Source organism: Chinchilla lanigera, unplaced genomic scaffold, assembly GCF_000276665.1.
Source record: "Chinchilla lanigera isolate Chin_1 unplaced genomic scaffold, ChiLan1.0 scaffold00018, whole genome shotgun sequence".
Taxonomy (NCBI): Eukaryota; Metazoa; Chordata; class Mammalia; order Rodentia; family Chinchillidae; genus Chinchilla; species Chinchilla lanigera.
The window spans coordinates 11,086,943-11,094,661 of NW_004955419.1; the positions used below are offsets into that span (position 1 = coordinate 11,086,943).

Below are 7,719 nucleotides of genomic sequence, written 5' to 3' on the forward strand. Positions count from 1 at the left end.
TTGAAGCGTATGACGGTGTCCTTGGGGAAAACTTCCCACAGAGTCCTTCTCAAGAAATTTTTATCGAGGAGACTTGGCTTTTCCATAGGGAACTCATTACTACCAGTACCTTGAAAGAGGGCATGTAAGTGCATGTGTATTCCAGAACAGGAAACTAAAAAACTAGGGGGAAAGCCAGAGAATGAGAGGACTGAAGATGAGGTGGCATAAGGAAGTAATCAAAGACAGGTTGTTTATCTAAAAGAAGAAAATGTTCAGAAGGAAAATGAGAGTTGGTAAAAAGTGGTGACTAGACAAAAAAGTCAGGGATTTGGAATCAGATAGTCTCGTGAAACCTTGAGCAAGTTGCATCATCTCTCTGAGACTTGGGTTCTTCAGGGTAAAAGGAGTAATACTAACAGTTTTTCAGCTCTATCCTGGGAATTAACTTACTGTAGGCAAGGCACTTTGTGTAGAACAAATGTTCTGTAAATCGTAGCTGTCGTTACCATAAGTATGATAGGAAACTATACTTCCCAGTTGAATCTCCAACTTACCTATTCGATAGACACTAAAATGTAGATAAATTTTTAAGTCCCATAAAATGTCATAAACTAGGTAGTTATGACAAGAGAATTATGTGTTACAATTCTGAAGCCGGGGAAATCCAAGATCAATGCAAATTCTGTGGGGTGAGAACCCAATTTCTGACTCACAAGGGCACCTGCTAGCTGTGTCCTTACAGGAGAAAAGGCACAAAAGAATCTCTTACAAGGGCATTAATCCTATTCATTGAAAAGATTCACAGCCTCCTAAAGGTCCCACCTCTTGTTCTATAAAATATACAGTTGAAGGAAAGAGTTTATTGCCAGTTTTTTGTTTACTTTTCAGGTGTGTACTCCAAGGTTTAATGATAAAAATGGAGGCTTTGGGGGGAAGAAAAGCAAGGAGTAACCTTGCATAGGTCCCCCAGCTTCGGACAACACATCAGCTATCTTTCTCCCAATCTAGGAATACCCATATACAATATGAATAATCCACACTACAACCCAGATTGGTGCAATACCCCTGGTCTCCAGTATCACCTGATCTTCTGCACTAGGAGGGAGTCTTCTTGCTGGTCTCCTCTCACTGCAGGAATAGTGGCCTTTTTAAAAACTTCAAACACCTTCTTGAAATCCCCAACACAACCTCATCCTTCTTTTTTCTCCCATTTTAAGGTTGAAAAATAAAACACATAAGCCCATTAGGAAGGAAAGGGCAGAAGTTTCAAACATCTTTTATTTTGTATCCATGTACATATCCATCCCTACAACCGCTTCTACCGTAGGGAAGAAGTGTTTCTTGTACTGACTAATACTTATCCCATATCCTTTAATCAATTATGTGACATAATGTCATCAGTATCCACCTCCTCCCTTCTGTCATGTACATATCTCCCTGTCTCACAGTCTCTCCCCTCAGCCCATAAATATGTTCATTTCTCCACTTCATCCCACCAAACTTCCAGTTGCCTCCAGCTACTACCTTATGTCTTCCATTCACAGCCAGCCTTCTAGAAAGAGCTATCTATGCAAATGGTCCTCACTTCCTCCCTTCCCACTTTCTCCTCCACCCACCACAGTCTGGCTTCTACACCCATCACCCACAGATACTGCCTCTCCCAAGGCCAAAAGTGCACCTGTTCATGGTTATATCCAACACACACTTTTCACTCTGTCCTAGCTCTTCTCTTTAGCATCATTGTTCACTCTGTCTTGACAGCTTCTCTGGTTTCTGTGCATAACACATTCTTGGTTTCCTCACTTACTTTTCAGATACCTTACAGACTACTTGGGACATTCAGCTCAGCGTGCTTGTCTTTTCCCCTTATATACTCCTCAGGGCTTTAACCTCCCACAGCATTCCATGCATGTGGTATTCCAAATCTGTACAGCCAGCCTGAGTCTTTCTTCAGAGAGAAAGATAAAGGTATCCAATTATGCAGAATAACTTTAATGATGAGAAAAATATAACTCCCAGATGAATCTCAAACTTACTTATTTGATAGACATTAAAATATAAATTTTTAAGTCCCATAAAATGTCATACATTAGGTAGTTATGAAGAACAGAATTATCTGTTGCAGTTCTGAGGCCCAGGAAATCCAAGATCAATGCAGGTTCTGGAGGGTGTGAGCCCAGCTTCTGACTCATGAAGGGCACCTGCTAGCTGTGTCCTTACAAGGGAAAAGAGACAAAAGAATCTCTTATGAGGGCATTAAACCCATTCATGAAAAGATTCATAACCTCCCAAAAGCCTCATCTCTTGTTACCATCATGTCACTTTGAGGGCTAGAGTTCCAACATATAAGTTTTAGGGGGACATGAACATTCAGAATATAGTCATTGCCTCAGGTGTTAAAAAGAATCTAGGCAGATCATTTGAAGGTAGGACCAAAACAAACAAACCAAAAAACCTGCCAGCCAGGAGGTTGAAGGAGGGGTTCCAGGAAGGTTGGGGAAACCCCCAGAGGTGGATGTCATGAAATCTCCAGAACAAGCTTCAGGGGGACAGTTCTGTCATCTGTGTCGCATGCCACTCCCAGGTTACCCAGGAGGAGGATGGAGACTGGAGGGTTTGGTGGACAGGAAGTCATCTGTGACTGTGGTAAAGAGGGGTGTGTGGGGCACAGGTGAGGGAACACTGATAGGAAAGGGCTGAGTAAGGATGAGGCTTACTCATGGCTCATAAGCTACTGCGTGGCTCGTGTGGCTAAGTAGGGAAAGCTCTTTTTCAAGGAAGAACTTCACTGGAACGTAGAGGGGGAAACACTGGATCTAGAAAGTTTTTACAATATATTCTAATTGTCTTTTTACTTGTCTGACTCCTTTACTAAACCGCTAAGTGCCTGCAGACAGGATCTTTGTTTGTTTTTCTTTGCTTTCCTTTATTTGATTTTGATCTGCAATGCGTAAGGGTTGGCACAAAGTAAGTGTTTAATAACTTCTTGTCTTGAAAAGAGAACTAGAAACATCAACAACTGCGTAGATAATTTACGTAGGCAATGAATTCCTTTTTATTGTAGATGTGCAGTTAAGGGATGGAGGACTTCCCTCCCTCCTTTTAGCCTTAGTACTATTCTTTCTTCTTTCCCTTTTCCCTTCCTCCCTTCTTCCCTCCCTCCCTCCATGTTTTTCCTTCCATAGATACTTACAGGAATACACTGTGCTGCTACACCCTGTTAATTAGAGCGGGCTCTCGAGGATTCAGGGACACCAGCTTTCAGAAGAGGGTTCTGTACACAGTTCCCCAGGAGTTGCTGTCCTTGTCTTGTGGTACCTCAGGGGACAGAAGGCATCACAAGCAAGGCCCATGCTCTGCCAACGTGCTTTTGAAATCCCAAGCCTCGTTTTTGTCTCCAGAGCTGCTCAGCTCACAGGCACAAGCTTTATTAGTGTCTCCTTGTTACTGTGCTATTAGGAGCTGTCAGCTCCCTCCGTTCCTAATGTTCTCCTCTGCTTTGAAATGTTTTGTCAGGTCTGTGTAGCTTGGAGAACAGGGTCCCGAGTTCAGCAGAACGTGTCTTGCAGTGCATCCTCCACACCTCTGTCTGGGCGTCAGGCTTAATTAAACTGGAACAATCACCCTCTCCTCTCCCCACCACCTCTCCCTCTCTCCATAGGGAGATGAGCTGTGGGAGCTATCACAGAGCAGCCAGTTCCTGTGCAGAGCGGACATGGGGTTGAGTGAGCTGATGGGCAGGGATAGGTGTGGTTTCTTCTGAGATCAGTTCCACAGGCTTGTTCGTCTCCATCTCCTGGCCATGTGCACCACTATGTGTATCTATAGGTACATGTGTGTGTGTGTTTGTATGTGAGTTTGTACGGATGTGTATGTCTGGATTTGCCTAAGCATGTGTGAGTGTGAAGGTATGTTTATGTTGGGTGGATGTGCGTGGCTCGTGTGGCTAAGTTTATGGGAGTGTGTTTGTGTATTTCCATATGTGTAACTAACTATGTATGTTTAAAGGTATATGAGGACAACTTTGAGGTTATGTAGGTGAGTGTGAATGGTATTTATGTATGTGTATAGAAGAATGAATAAGTTTATGTGAGTGTGCATGTGTGTTTGGGCTTGTCTTTATATGTCCATGAATGTGTATGTGTGCTTGGATGAGTGTATACCTCGACAGTAGAGGGAATGACATTTGTCCAGTTGGATTATCATGTCTTTGTCATATGTCTTGACTCTTTGCTTAGGATCCCACATTGTCTTTGCATCTTTATGACAGCTATTGCTAGTGACATTCATTGAGGCCAGCCAAATTGTAGATTATGTTTGACCATCTTAGATATATTTTATTTAACATGTACTGGCCTCAACTAACAGGTAACATTAGCTGCCTTTTGACTACTGGATTGAAAGGAAAGTTATCTGGCCCAAATCACACAGCTTTTAACCACTCCACTACCACCTGTAGTTAATACATGTTTCCCTAGAAAATCCAACAACAGTTCAAAAAATAAGAGGTTCAAAGTCACTTGAAGTTTTACCTCCTGGTGACCACCTTCATGTTTTAGTAAACTTACTTCTAAATGTCTATCTCTGGCTGTCGCTACATATTATACTGCATATAAAAGAATTTATAAAAGAGGCACCGCACGGCACAGCATATGTTAGTCTTTTTCCATTTAACAGCATCCCCTAGAGATCTTCCTCCTCTAATTTTTAAAGATCAGCTGTATGTTTTTAATGCCTGCACAGAATTTCATTATCTAGACTTCTAATTCATTTAATCAATTCCCCACTGATAGATATTTAGATTATTTCAGCTTTTCAGTACCATAACTATGTTGTGGAGAGCATCTTTATAAATACAGCTGTGCATATCTGACTGTTACGGGTAAATCTGGAAGCAAAACCTTTTGGGTGAGAGGTATGCACATTTACACATGGTTACCCAATACACATAGCCTGAAAAAAGGTCAAACCAGCTTATACTCCCCAGTCTCTGACTTAACAAAGGTCCTGAGCTAGCCAGAGGGGAGGCAGCTGGTGTTGTCTAGGGTCCTCATTTATTCCAAACAGTTTTGTGGGGAGGGAGCTTTGGATAGCCTCAGGACCTTGGCTGGTCTGGACTCAGAGGCTGGGAGCCATCTAGAAATTCAGCAGCAGGGTGCCTGGTGGACAAATGTAGGGAAAGAGGGTGAATGGTGCTTTCTGTGAATAAAATGGTTCATTAGGCTGCTCTGCCACATCAGAGGATGCTCTCAGGTAGAACTTGGCCTCCACTCAGGAGGAACCCTCTTGGGCTGGATTACCCTAATTCAGACCCCTGCTGGTTCAGTCTTCAAATTTGTCATTAGCGGGGCTGCTGTAGAGGCATCAGCATTTCACACAGAGCCTCTCAAAGACAGAGAGAGCTGATTCAGAATTAAATGAGGGGGAAAAAAGGAAGACAGAAGTTAGGAGGAGTGGGGCTGACTATGTGGGCACTGGCAGATACGTAGGTTGGTAAGGACCTTTCGGAAGAGTAGAGGATCAGATGGGTGCGGGCATTTGACTGTTATTTAAAAAAAAAAAATATAGCACCCTCAACTTCCAATTAAAATAACGAAGCAGATAAAATGCTCAGGTGTCAGCACTCACAAAAAGGCAAGAAGACAATTACAGGACCAACCACAAAATATTTGTAGAAATGCATGACTATCTTTTGCTAGTTATGAAGTTATCCATAGAAAGGTGTTAAAATTGAGAACTTAGTAGATGTGGTGCAAATGTTAGCTCTCAGACGTAGTAACTGTCATAGCCAGCTGGGCTTAAGAGTGCAGAATCTGACTTGAACAAGCAGGATGCTTCCTGGCAAGTGGCTTTGGGATTAATGCTATAGAAGAGTCAGGGTAGATGTGAAAGTAGGAAGAAAGTGAGCTTCCCTCAAAGTTTAAAGACCTTCTTTGCTCACCCCTGGGGAGCTCCAGGCTGAAGTGATCCTTTAGCATTGGCCTATGTTGGGCCCAGATCTCTAGGCCTTTATTCTCAGGCTGGTTATGGGCAGGCAGGGAACAAGACCTTGCTATCTGCAGCCAAGCAGCAGCCATGGGGTCTAAGAACACACCCAGCAGCTGAGACCAGTCCTCCCAGCCTAGAGAGGGATCTGGAAGGAGCTTCGTGATTTTGCCTCACTAGCCGTATAACCTGGCCCAGTCACATAACCTCACCCCTCAGCTTTCTTATCTAAGAAATAAAGACAGGATGTCTTATATAAGGGAATGCTGGAAAGACTCAAAGATTTTCTCAGTGATGTGCCCAGTCCAATATCCAGTCCCCAAGGAATCTTCAGTAAAATTTACATTTTGGTTTTCCTTCCTTTGGGCTTATGCAGTTCTTCTACCCAGCTGATGCTTTAGTTATCCGGTTGTTTTGGTTCCTCATCCCCATCTGAGGAAACTACTACTCCCTAGGCTTACTATAATTCTTTCCCTGTGGTAGAAAAGGGAACATTAGTGGAGCCTACTGAGTGTACAATGGGCAAAAAGTGGAAAGGCTCTTTCTCCTTCTACTATCCTGTTCACTTTTCTCCATCAACCTGACAGGTGGGCCCACTGTTATGGTTTAGAGGATATTGCAAGGTGGAACAATATAATACAGGACAGATATTTTATAAGATTATTTATAATAGTTACTCAAAGGATCATACACAAGAGAGTGTAGGAAATCTGTCCACACACTAAAGACCAAGGAATCTAACCGAGGGCCTGGATCCCATGGAAATGTCCTGCATGAGTCCAACTGGAGGCCTAGAGCTCATAACAATATCTCATGCAGATCAGTTTCATGGATCTGCGCTGGGAAGGCCCAAAAGGTCAGTGATGGAATCTAGGAAGTCTGCCAGCAAGATGAAGGATTTGTGCTAGCAGGCTGAGGGATCTGCACTAGAGCCAGGAAGCGATGCACGAAGTAAGAACCAGAGCTCCCCTGAAAAGTACCACAGCCATCCTCAGCAACAGTGAGGTCCCGAGCTCCTCCAGTGGTGAAGACAGCTGAGTTCCCATCAGGAAAGCAAATGCAGCAAGCTTCTCCAGGGGACCGGCAGCGCATTGTCTTCCCCTCCAGGGCCAGGAAGCAATGCTCAGAGTGAGGACCAGAGCTCCCCAAAATGATCTGAAGCTATTCTCATTGCGAACAAGGTCCGAAGCTCCTCAGAGGATGAAAACAGCCAAGTTCATCAGGAAAGCCAGCATGACAAGCTCCTCCAACAGAACCAACAGCTCCTTACAGCTTCTACCAGCTCCCAACAGCCTTCCTCAGCTCCCAGCAGCCTTTCTCAGTTCCCAACAGCCTTTTCTCAGCTCCCAACAACCTAACTTCTTTTTCAGTTCTGCTTCATGCTGCTGGCAACAGTCCTCAGGTGGGCCTCCCACACCCAGCACCACACTTACTCCGTTCAGCTGGGGGTTATAAGTTGACCACCAGTTGTCAATACACCACACCCACCTTTACAGGTAAGGAAACTAAAACAGAGAAATGAAGGATCTTGAGCTAGTTTACATACTCAGTCATAGTCAGAGTTGGGCTAAAAATCTAGATCCACCTGACTCCACTTTCTCAAATAAACACAGGCTATGTTTCCCGTACCACTCCCTCTACCCTATTCTCTTGCTGGTTTGCTCAAGTCTGGGTGATACTTGCCTGGAGAAGAAATTCTGGCCATTTGCAGCTGGCCTTTAGAGGCCCTGTGAGGCTGAGTGAACAGAAGGC

The 7,719-nt window shown here is 43.9% G+C and overlaps 1 protein-coding gene across 2 annotated transcripts in view; it reads left to right on the top strand.

Annotated features, from left to right (window-relative positions):
- Nucleotides 1-7,719, top strand: part of Astn2 (astrotactin 2) — a 901,354-nt gene that overhangs the window by 600,743 nt on the left and 292,892 nt on the right. The window lies entirely within an intron of this gene.